The 12,482-nt window shown below is 38.8% G+C and overlaps 1 protein-coding gene across 4 annotated transcripts in view; it reads right to left on the bottom strand.

Annotated features, from left to right (window-relative positions):
- GULP1 (GULP PTB domain containing engulfment adaptor 1) overlaps nucleotides 1-12,482 on the bottom strand; it is a 670,190-nt gene that overhangs the window by 270,296 nt on the left and 387,412 nt on the right. Inside the window, exon 1 of one of the 4 annotated variants that reach the window (XM_063430127.1) lies at nucleotides 10,253-10,293. The exons of the other annotated variants lie outside the window; for them this stretch is intronic. The gene's annotated coding sequence lies outside the window, so the exon portion shown is untranslated. Of the gene's footprint in view, nucleotides 1-10,252; nucleotides 10,294-12,482 lie in introns of those variants that run through there. 4 annotated transcript variants of the gene reach the window in all.

The raw sequence follows: 12,482 nt of genomic DNA, 5'->3' as shown, positions 1-12,482 counted from the left end.
AAGTGTTTAGCGACCGGTTTGTCGCTGTGTTGATCCCTAAAAGCAGTCATGATCGTGGATCTATGTCCTCGTATTCGATCCCGCAGTGTCAGATCCGTTTTCCCCACGTATGACAGGCCACATGGACAAGTAATCATATATATGACATGATCAGTGGTACATGTAATATAGTGGGGTATTTTAATCTTTACACCACTCTGGGGGTGGGCAAAGGTTGTACCACTGATCATGTGGCCACAGGTTACGCAACCAGTGCATTTGTAGCACCCTTTCTTGCAAATCTGTTTAGTTTTGCGGTAGCTTGCTACTGGGTCATTCTTCACCAAAAGATCCTTCAAATTTTTATTTCTTTTGTAGCTTATAATCGGAGTGTCATGGAATAGCTTGGGTAATGTTTTGTCCGACCGCAACATTCCCCAATGTTTGTAAATGGATTCTCTGATTTTTGCGGTCCCTGTGTGAAAAGTGAAGGGAAGGTATATTTTCGTTTTTTTCAATGTTTGGACAGTTCTGGCAGTGGATGTCTCCCGATTCCGGATATCCAATGCTCTAGTGTATGCCACCTTCAATATATCCGGTTGATATCCACGCTGTCTGAATCTCTCCCACATCTCTTTAATCTGATCTTCACATCTTTCTATTTCCGAGTTATATCTCAAAACCCTGAGAAATTGTGATACAGGTAATGACCGTTTGAACTGCTTTGGGTGAAAGCTGGACGCCATCAGTAAAGTGTTACGGTCAGTCTTTTTCCGATGTACAGTGAATTCCAGTTTATCATTTTTCTTGTATATTGTGACATCCAAAAATTGAATTGCCCCAAGATCATGTTCAACACTCAACTTGACTGGTGTGGGTAATAGATTAATTTCTGAAATCATCGTTTCCAGGTCAGTTAGGGTTCCAGTCCAAACAAAAAACAGGTCATCCACAAACCGATAGTAATGTTTAATATGTTTGCCATATTTTTGTAGAATGTGTGTCTGTTCGAACATAAACATATATGCGTTAGCATATGACGGCGCCATGGCTGCCCCCATCGCTGTTCCCGCTAGCTGAAGAAAAAATTGGTTCTCAAATTTGAAGTAGTTACATGAAAGTGCTATGGATAGAAATTCCATGAGGTATTCGATGGGCGGTCCTTCATATACTGGCGATTTTATCAAGATCTCTCTGAGGGCTTGTATACCTTCCCCATGGGGTATAATGGTGTATAGACTTTGTACGTCCATGGTTACCAAAAGTGCTGTGTTTTCAACAAACGGATCTTGATTGATTCTGAACATAAGATCTTGTGTGTCCCGTATGCATGTTGCTAACGCTAATACACTGTTTTTAATAAAGATATCGATGTACTTGGCAATCGGTTCCAGAAGACTGTCTTTGGCCGACACTATGGGCCTCCCTGGTGGTTGTGTTGGATCCTTATGGATCTTGGGTAAAGTGTATAAAATCGGGTGTTTTGGATGTTCTACATGTAGGAATTGGGCAGTTTTTCTATCCAAATATTCACACTGCACTCCAAGATCAATATGATTCTGTATTCTCTTCTGGAATTTCTTGGTCGGGTCAAACGTGAGTTTGACATATGTCAACATGTCACTTAATTGTCTGTAAATTTCAGTTTGATAGTTGTGATACGATTGGATAACTGTTGCACCACCTTTATCCGCTGATCGAATAATAATATTGGGGTCTTGTCTGAGATCTTTCAAAGCCATTTTTTCACCTGGTGTCAAGTTTTGGTGATATTTAGGTGGATTTTTAATGTTTTTCTCAATGTCGTTCTTGACCGTTTGAACAAATGTTTTAATCGACGGATTTGCCGTCCGAATATCTCTTCGATTTTTTGTATAAAAACGATGTGCAGTAGTCTGTGTTCCTTGTTTTTTCAATTCATGGCTATATAATGTCCTTTGGATTTTGTACATTTCAACCTCCATCATAAAAGGGTCAGGTTTGGCTACCGGTACGAATGAGAGACCTTTGTTCAATAATGAGTAGTGATCCAGATCTAGAGTTTTATTCGATAAGTTAAATATCGTGGTCATCTCCTCATTCTGGGTGGTTTGGTCGTCAGATTTGTATTTGTAGCAGTTCCTCTGCCCCCGCCGTGTAGGTCGGCTTTTCTTGCGCCTCTGGTATTGATACGTGATACCTCCGGAGGTTCGTCTGGGTAACTGCCTCTTGCTAAAAAAGGTTCTGAGTTGTGTCTCTTTAAATCTTCTCTGGTCTCTGGGTTCGAAGTAGAGTCTCCTGAGCTGGCATCGATTGTATTGAATGAGGGTTTGCGTATTTTAGTTCTGAATCTGGTGTTTTGTCTGTAGTAGTCTTGTGCTCCTCCCAACCATCGATATACTTGATGATGATTTCAGAAATTAATCTATTACCCACACCAGTCAAGTTGAGTGTTGAACATGATCTTGGGGCAATTCAATTTTTGGATGTCACAATATACAAGAAAAATGATAAACTGGAATTCACTGTACATCGGAAAAAGACTGACCGTAACACTTTACTGATGGCGTCCAGCTTTCACCCAAAGCAGTTCAAACGGTCATTACCTGTATCACAATTTCTCAGGGTTTTGAGATTTAACTCGGAAATAGAAAGATGTGAAGATCAGATTAAAGAGATGTGGGAGAGATTCAGACAGCGTGGATATCAACCGGATATATTGAAGGTGGCATACACTAGAGCATTGGATATCCGGAATCGGGAGACATCCACTGCCAGAACTGTCCAAACATTGAAAAAACCGAAAATATACGTTCCCATCACTTTTCACACAGGGACCGCAAAAATCAGAGAATCCATTTACAAACATTGGGGAATGTTGCGGTCGGACAAAACATTACCCAAGCTATTCCATGACACTCCGATTATAAGCTACAAAAGAAATAAAAATTTGAAGGATCTTTTGGTGAAGAATGACCCAGTAGCAAGCTACCGCAAAACTAAACAGATTTGCAAGAAAGGGTGCTACAAATGCACTGGTTGCGTAACCTGTGGCCACATGATCAGTGGTACAACCTTTGCCCACCCCCAGAGTGGTGTAAAGATTAAAATACCCCACTATATTACATGTACCACTGATCATGTCATATATATGATTACTTGTCCATGTGGCCTGTCATACGTGGGGAAAACGGATCTGACACTGCGGGATCGAATACGAGGACATAGATCCACGATCATGACTGCTTTTAGGGATCAACACAGCGACAAACCGGTCGCTAAACACTTTCTAAATATGGGACATAGACTCCCGACTTTAAGATTTGTGGCCATAGATCACATCCCCCCGATGTCGAGAGGGGGTGACCGATCGAAGATGCTGTTACAACGGGAAGCCCAATGGATACACCGACTGGACACTGTGGCCCCGAAGGGACTTAATGAGAACATAGTCTTTTCTATGTTCCTATAAGTTGAATAGTCACCGATTCACCCTTAAAATATATGTATATATAGTGGTCTATTTTTGCTCTTTGAATGTGTACATAACCTTGAAATTGACAGAGATTCAGTCCCCGGGTTATATAGGGTCTTTAGTACGTTACTCTAGTTAATACCCAGATTTGAGATGGTTTAATGAGAGAGCACCCGCTGGGGATTGAGAACTAATACCCTATATATACCACAGGCATTGGCTGTTTCTTAAGAGGTTGTTTCGGGTTATCTTATATGTTTTATCTAGGTCAGTCCATTCACTATGGAGAACTGGATTTGTTTTTGATGTGTCCTTATCGGTTAACGGATGGGACAGCGTATTCATTTAATATGTTCACCTAGTCTATGAATATAGTTACAAAGAGCTTATGTTGTGTACATAGCTTGTACAGATATACTGAGCCACCCGGTTGTTTATAGCTGTGGGTGGTTGTTAGACTCCTTTTATGGGGATTTGGTTTGATTGTATTGATGTGGTTGATTGTATCACTTTCAGAGTCCTTAAAACCGTTTATCTTATAATTATTCCATGTATAATCATCGTTGCATACAGAATGATAGAACAAGGTCTGCCTTTCATTGTATTTTTAGAAATATTGTATGTGTTTTTATAATATATAATTCATCGGGTAACTTTCACACATGGGATTGTGCACATATTGTTGTTAGATGATCTACACCATTTTTATACATAGTCACTGGATGCTGGATTTGTTTGCATATCTTTTCACACATTGTTTCACACGGTTGCGTACCACACGCTTTGATCACTAACAAGAGCAGTAGATACAGCTTAATATAGCCCTTTATACTATCACAGATGGGGTGCACAACACATATTGTTTGTACACATCTATATTTTTCTCTCTTATGCCCGGGGAAAGATGTTCTCGCTATTCAAATAATTGTTTCACTGGTTACTTAGCAACAGCTTGACACGTCAGCACGCACGCATCACGGCTAATCACGTTAGGTCACATGATCGCGAGTGCACTTCCGGGTATACACGACGGAGGTGAGGGATTTGAATCACGATTGGTGAGTACATTACTTCTTTTCTCTATATATTGGTGATATTTGTGGGGATACATTGATCCTGAGGAAGACCCTAAGGGGTCGAAACGTCGATCGGATGATGTAAACCTTGTCTGGAAAATAAAGTATTGATCTATTTTTTCGTATCAAGACCTGTGAGTGCATCTCTTATTTCTCTCTTTCTATATATATATATATATATACATATATTAATTCTACACATATATTTATGTAATATTTTTACATAATTAGGTATCCTAATTAATTACAATTAGCGGGACCTGCCTGACAGCCCATGCCAAAAGTATAGGGAATTTAATTTACTAGCACTATATTAACCCTATAACTTTCCAAGACACCATAAAACCTGTACATGGGGGTACTGTTTTACTCGGGAGACTTCGCTGAATACAAATATTAGTGTTTCAAAACAGTAAAATGTATTACAACAATGATATCGCCAGTAAAAGTGAAGTTTTTTGCATTTTTCACGCACAAACAGCACTTACACGGACGATATTATTGCTGCAATATTTTTTACTGCTTTGAAACACAAATATTTGTGTTCAGCAAAGTCTCCCGAGTACAAGAGTACCCCTCATGTACAGGTTTTATGGTGTTTTCAAAAGTTACAGCGTCAAATATAAGGCTTGTGTTTCATTTTTTTCACATTAAAATTCGCCAGATTGCTTACGTTGCCTTTGTGACCCTATGGTAGCCCAAGAATGAAAATTACCCCTATGATGGCATACCATTTGCAATAGTAGACAACTCAAGGTATTGCAAATGGGGTATGTCCAGTCTTTTTTAGTAGCCACTTAGTCACAAACACTGGCCCAAATTGGCGTTTTTTGCATTTTTCACACACAAACAAATACTAATGCTAACTTTGGCCAGTGTTTGTGACCAAATGGCTACTAAAAAAGACTGGACATACCCCATTTGCAATACCTTGGGTTGTCTACTATTGCAAATGGTATGCCATTATGGGTGTAAATTTAATTCCTGGGCTACTATACAGTCTCAAAGGCAACATAACCAATCTGGCGAATTTCAATTTCAAATGTAATGTGCTATATTTGACCCTGTAACTTCCCGAAACACCATAAAACCTGTACATAGGGGGTGCTGTTTTACATGTGAGACTTTGCTGAATACAAATATGTGTATTTTATTGCAGTAAAATCAAACAGTATTATGACATTGACAGTTAAAATGTCATGTAGAACTAAAGAAATTACCAAATTTCTTATTTGCTCCCATTTTTTTCATATTGAATTATGTTTCATAGCTAAATATTTGATATTAAATGAAAGCCCTGTTTCCCCTGAATAAAATGATATATAATAAGGGGGTGCATTTAATATGAAAGAGGTGAATTACGGTTGGACAGACATATAGCGCAAATGCCAGGTTTTGTTTACGTTTTGTTTTGTTCACAACTTGTATATTTGGCTCAGTCCTTAATGGGTTAAACATTTTTAAATATTACAAGGCAATAGTGACATAAAACACAACAAGAATGCTGTTAATAACATGAGGAGTTCATACTTTCCAGGAGAGATAAAACTAAAAAGTTTCCCAAGAAGAACATTTGTACTGTTGATGCTCTCAGCTATCGCTGACCATAAAGCCAATGCTTTCTGAGGCCATGGGGAAAACCAAGGAGACAGCATGATGTGTGCTTGAGAATAGAACTCTGGTGTTCAATCGCTTGAAAAGACAGTAGGATAACACATCACCCTGGGACTCCTGGACCAATAACAACTTAAATGAGATTCCCAATGTGCACACACACATATCTATATATATATATATATATGTATAGAGAGAGAAATTATCACTATGTATATGTGTCCTGGCAGCCGGTGTGACTGCCACAGTTAGAGCTCTAATAGCCCTTTTCATGGTCCTGGCAGTGCTTGGACATAGTAAGCTCCAGTCACTTCCACCCAGCTAACACCCACACGAGAGGGAGGAAGCACAGGGGATGGAAAGCCGGAAAGGAGAAGACTACACAAACACACTGCATTTACTACACAAACACACACAACATTTCTGATGGCATTTCTGATGGGGCCATAATGTTTATATATATATATTATTATTTTAATTTTTGTTATTATTATTATTGTTTTTAATTTATTTATTTTTATTTATTTTTTTCAAAGAAAGTAGGGTGCACTAGCAGGCTTTTAAAAAAAAATATATATATTTATCCAACGCAGGTCAGCACCAAGGTACATTATTCATTGAAGTGGTGAGTGCCAAGCCGATTCCTGTGATTTTATTCTTATTTGCGGTTCCTGTGCTGGGAATTGTGGGAACCGCGAGGGAGCATGGTACAGAGACATGCTCCTCCCTCCTCCTTCAGCCCCCAGCGAGTCAGCATTAGCGACAGCCTGACAGGTGTGCCGCCGGACCGGCGAGGCTGCCACCCGGTCCGGCGGTTCCAGCGTGGAATGCGGCCGCCGGCCGGCCCCCTCAGAGTGTGTGCCACCGGACCGGCCACCCGGTGGCACATACATGCTCAATACAGCCCCCAGGTGCCGCGGCCCACCGGGAAATTTCCCAGTACCCCGGTGGGCCAGTCCAGCCCTGCCTACCACCCACTATTGCATCTTTCTTGATGGAAAAAGTTCCTTACCGCCCACCAGTTTTCGCGCAAGTGCAGAATATTTTTTAGAAACGAGGGTGTTTTAAAAAAAAAAAATGTACGTACATTTATCTTTTTATTTCTACTTTATGCATGTTTATAATGTTTTTAACTTTATAAAGTTTAATGAGAAAACAAAGTAAATTGAAATTATCTTTACTAGTGATTAATGAGATCCTTGAGGTTGATGCTGCGAGACTAAATATTTGATATCTGGTTGGATTTTCATAAGGAACAAACGAAGGTCTCCTCTTTCGGTGATATTCAGACGATTTCTCTTTTTGCTCATAATATGATTTCTCATCTGTGCATCAGCTCCCCTCCTCTCCCTCCTCAATTCCCCTCCCCACCTTTTTTTTCTTCCTTTTTTCTATTTTTTAACCTTCCTTATAGCAATGCCCAGTAGGAAGGCTGAGCTATGCAGCTAACTTACTATTTTTAGCCAACAACAATTCTCTCCTTTTCCTTCTTTCTCCTTTTTTACAAGTACTCTACTCCTTCTCTCTCTTTTTTACAAGTACTCGGTTCCTTCTTTCTCCTATTCTACAAGTACTCTGCTCCTTCTTTCTCCTTTTTACAAGTACTCTGCTCTTTCTTTCTCCTATTCTACAAATACTCTGCTCCTTCTTTATTCTATTCTACAAGTACTCTGCTCACAGACAAACACATACACACACTCACACATACACTTACAGACACACACACACACACACACTCACAGACAAACACACACACATACACTTACAGACACACACACTCACAGACAAACACACTCACACATACACTTACAGACACACACACTCACAGACAAACGCACTCACACATACACTTACAGACACACACACTCACACACTCACAAATACACTTACAGACACACAAATTATTAATTTTAAATGTCCACCCAGCCTCCCTACCTGGAGAGCTGGTGTGGATCTGTCCCTGGGGTCCAGTATGGCTTCACTTCGGCAGGCGGCAGAGTTCTAATCCGAGGCGGCGAGGGAGCTCTAACCTCTCTGCTCTGCTCACTCGCGGGCTGTCTACTGATGCCAGGAGCCGAAATATGACATCATATTCCGGCTCCCGTGGCATCAGCAAACATTGTGCGAGGGAGCAGAGCAGAGAGGTTAGAGCTCCATTGCCGCCTCGGATTAGAACTCTGCCATGCTGGGGGTTGCAGAAGGTGGCCTGGCAGGAGCGAGCGCTTCCCTCCTGCCGGTCACTGAAATCTTGCTCCCCCAAGCCGCTCGTGCCTGCCCACTCTAAAAAGGAGACATCCTCTCAAAAAGAGGATTTAGTCCCCAAAATCCCTACCACCCACCTGGAATCCTGAAACGCCCACTAGTGGGCGGTAGGGACCAGGTTGACGACCCATGATTTACATTGTTTTACAAATCTGGTTAACCCCAGATACTGCAGTCCACTGGTAAATATCAAAGTACACCAGCCCATTCCATCACCAGTAACACAAATAATATAAATGGCGATGGCGCCCCTCAGCCTGCCCATCCTGTCCCTATGTCACACATCCCAAAGTTACAAAGTATAGTGCTGGGCTAGCAAAGGTGCTGCATAATTTTTGCCTGCTGCCTCACTCACTTAGATATCCAAGTGCATTTCCTTCCATTTTAATCTGGCATCACTAAACAGCACTCCAGGAAGCAGAGCATGGAGAATTCGCTCCCCTCTCCCCAGCTCTTCCAAAGGTACGGAATCTGGGTGGACTTAAATAGAAATTTAAAAAAATAATGTGTGTGTGATAAAATGTGTGTGTGTGTCAGTATCAGTATGTGTGTGTCTGTCAGTGAGTGTGTGGCCTATAGTTTCTGAAAAGGCAGTGTTTACATTGAAAAACTTGCATGCACAGGATATAGACCCCTTATGCTGTAGTGTTTCTGGTGGCTATAGTGTCCCTTTAAGAATTGTATTTTTGTAGTTGAAAATTAATCTTTGTTTAAAAAACACAAACTGGCTCAACACATTTTTAGCTGCCTCCTTGATTCCAAGCATAATTTCGAAGCCCTCATCTAAACATGTCTGTAAGTTATGAATGAATGAAAAATTCAATTTGTAAATTGCATAATAATTATTTTGGAATATTTATGTGATCAGTGAACAGTGATCTCTTGTGGGTTAATTCTCTTTAATTCTGGTAGAGAAGGAGTTAAAATAATGTGACTCATTTTGCCTCAATATATACATGTTTAATATATTTTTAAAATGTGCATTTATATTAAATAAAAACCATTTTTTTATATTATTAAAAATGTGTGAATAATACTATTAGACAGAACTTCTCATCTACAGTAAAGAGTTAAATTATACACACTCCCATTCAAATGCATAAGTTAATTTATAAATATAATGCGTCCTTTCAACTGTGGATAGTTTCTCAAGCTGAAAAATGACTCATTTTAGGTCACATTTACAAAGAGAGAATATGATTGCAACACATCTGATTGTACTCAAACATGGAATCAACAAAGAACACAAGACAGAATTGAAGCAATAGTCTGGGGAGCTATGTTACCAAGTGTAGCACATCAAAGTAACACTTAGAAGTTCTAAATACACAAGTCTTTGATTTTAGAAAAGTGCACATCGTGGAAATCAATAGGATTAATTTCACCATCCCCCATGGATACACTGCTCTAGTTTTGTCTAAAATATACTGGTTAAGCAAGTAGCCTTAAGAAAGACAATATAACATTAACAGATATAGAAAAATGCCTTTTCATTATCAGCAACCTTCCGGGTAATGTAAACCTTATGTCAAACATGCTGTTATTCCGATTTCAGCTATTTTGCGGAAAAGAACACAACGTAGGCAGTATGCACGACTTCTGGATGTTTTCATTCCTTTGCATTTAAACGGCTATTTACAAGGTACATTCAACTTAATGTTTTCTTCTAGGCAAGATGCCCTGTCACTACATTTAGAAAGCGTAGCATAGTAGACCGTGACCTTTTTGAGTTTAATATAGATTAAAAGCATAATCTAAACCAAAATAAGATTTTCCAGTAGCTGCTTTTTTTGCGGCATCGTGCAACAAACAAATTTAATACCGAAAGGACACAAAGGAACAAGAGAAAATAAGAGTGAGTACTTACTTAGTGGAAATAGGGACAGGATTCTGTGAAAGGAAGTGTTGCTGCGAGGTTTAATGGGTTGCAGATGGTAGCTTTAGAGCACAGACTTTATTGGTAGGGACTCCTAAACTATTCAGTAACATTAGAAAGCCCCTTTACTCATTTACCACAGTTATGTCTTCTGCAGGAGCAGCAGATTTTAATTCCTCTCGGAGTGCAGCCATTAGAAGAAGTTTGAGGACAAAACTTTCTTACAAATATATTGAAATAGTTTTTAAATAACTGTAAGTTGCAATCATATATATATTTTGTATGCAATAACAACAGTATAACAAGCGACTATCACTGTTTTCTTTTGACAGTTTGTTCCAAAACATTAAGCCACATTGTATGATTAACCATTTGAGTGCTAGAGGTGTGCGAACACTTCTGATGCTAACAGGTTTAAACATTAATTGTATGTATTTTGACGTTTCTATCACTATGCCTGTTATTTACTCTAGAGCAGGGGTGTCCAAAGGGCAGATCTGTTCTAGAACTACAGCTTTTTTGATGTTTTGTCATTCTAAAGCATTCTAAAGGCAAGCAAAGCACCACGGGAGTTGTAGTTCTACAACATCTGGAGAGCTAACCTTTGGGCACGCATGCTCTAGACGAATTAGGTAGACATGTATATTGATAAGTATGCTCTTATTTGATAAAGGTAAGCTATTTGTGATATACAATTGTAATCAGTTAAAAATAAATGATAAAAAGACAAAAATATGAATATTTAATGTTAAGGATTTCTCTAGGCTACAGGAATAATGTGTCGCACATCTAACCAAATAAACTGCAAAGTTAAAAAGATGAGGGGTGAGTGATAATATCATATCATACGTGTACAGGTTCTTGCGGCCACATTTATCTTGTAACTGAGTTAATTAATGTAAAGTTGTAAAGTAACATGTAGTCCCAAAAACAACAATCATTTTTTTCAGGACTATAGGTTCCCCTCTATTATTAGGACCAATGTCCAACCCCAGATAGACAACCACTTCGCGTTTATTCAACCATGCAATGTAAACATTGACGTTTTAGTCAAAACTTCCCTGTATGTGAACCTCTCTGTTTTTCTCTTTAAAAGCAGTGACAATTAATTTTTTAACATATAAAACATATATTATCTTATTCTGTATATTTAGTTAGGTCCAGGATGAGTCAAATTTAAAAGACTTCCACATACCTTGAATCTCTGTAAGCAAACTGTCTCTGTGATTCGTCAAAAGATTATCCCTTTAAGAGCAATTATTCTATGCAGTCTCACCCTGTGAAATCTAACTCTATTATTTTAAGGGATACTTTATGAACAAAATATTACTGTAAAAGGAAGTAAAATCACCAACCTCATGACTCCGTTATTATCGAATCAGAGTACAATATGAAGGTGCAAGGTCAACTTTAAGTGGCCTTATGAATTACTAATACAAGTTGAGACCAAGAGAGAGAGAAATACTTAGTCATTCTCAAAATATGAAACTGTAGATGTGCTATCTGCTGATGAATGACAAAGAATCTGACCACATTTTATCTACAACAACCTCTTTAGATTCAACATGTTGTGTACACAATTTTGTGCAGTGACCCAAGATACAGAACTCATTTTTTTTTAAACTGACTGAATTGTAAAAATTATAGTGTGATTGTAATCTCAACACAATCAGTTGTGAACAGTATTATGAAAAAATAAGCACATGACTCTTTTGTTCAGGATTTGTAGCACTACGTGTCATCAATACTGTTGAATGCTTAGAAAACCACTGATATGATTACACATTTATACATACATTGTCCTTTCTGAACTCTATATACATATATACTATTAAGCATATCACAAGAGGAGCTGCAAATCAAATTCAAAAATTTTCCTAAATTGAAGTACTTCACTCTTAACATACTAGTCTCAATACTAGGTAGTGTCACAATGTGGGCTACGGAAGCCATCTTCAAAATTGAATCTAGGCTGCATTTGTCCTCTTGTTTTATCATAAGTATCTAGTGTGATCTGCAAAATCCCTTAAAATGTGACTAGGTTAGAACCACCTGCTATGTGAATGGCAGAGATGAAAAAACTCTGATGCAATTATGCTAGTGTAATAAGCAGCCTTCAAGAGTCACGTATACAAGCAAAACTAAGTTCAAACTGCCTCCAATCAATGTAAAGCTGAGTGGTAAAAATATTTTGAATTGCATTTTATTTTATTTTTTTATA

Source organism: Pelobates fuscus, chromosome 8 (assembly GCF_036172605.1).
Source record: "Pelobates fuscus isolate aPelFus1 chromosome 8, aPelFus1.pri, whole genome shotgun sequence".
Lineage (NCBI taxonomy): Eukaryota > Metazoa > Chordata > Amphibia > Anura > Pelobatidae > Pelobates > Pelobates fuscus.
Note: the sequence above shows the minus strand (reverse complement) of the source record. Positions and strands in the feature narration are given on the sequence as shown.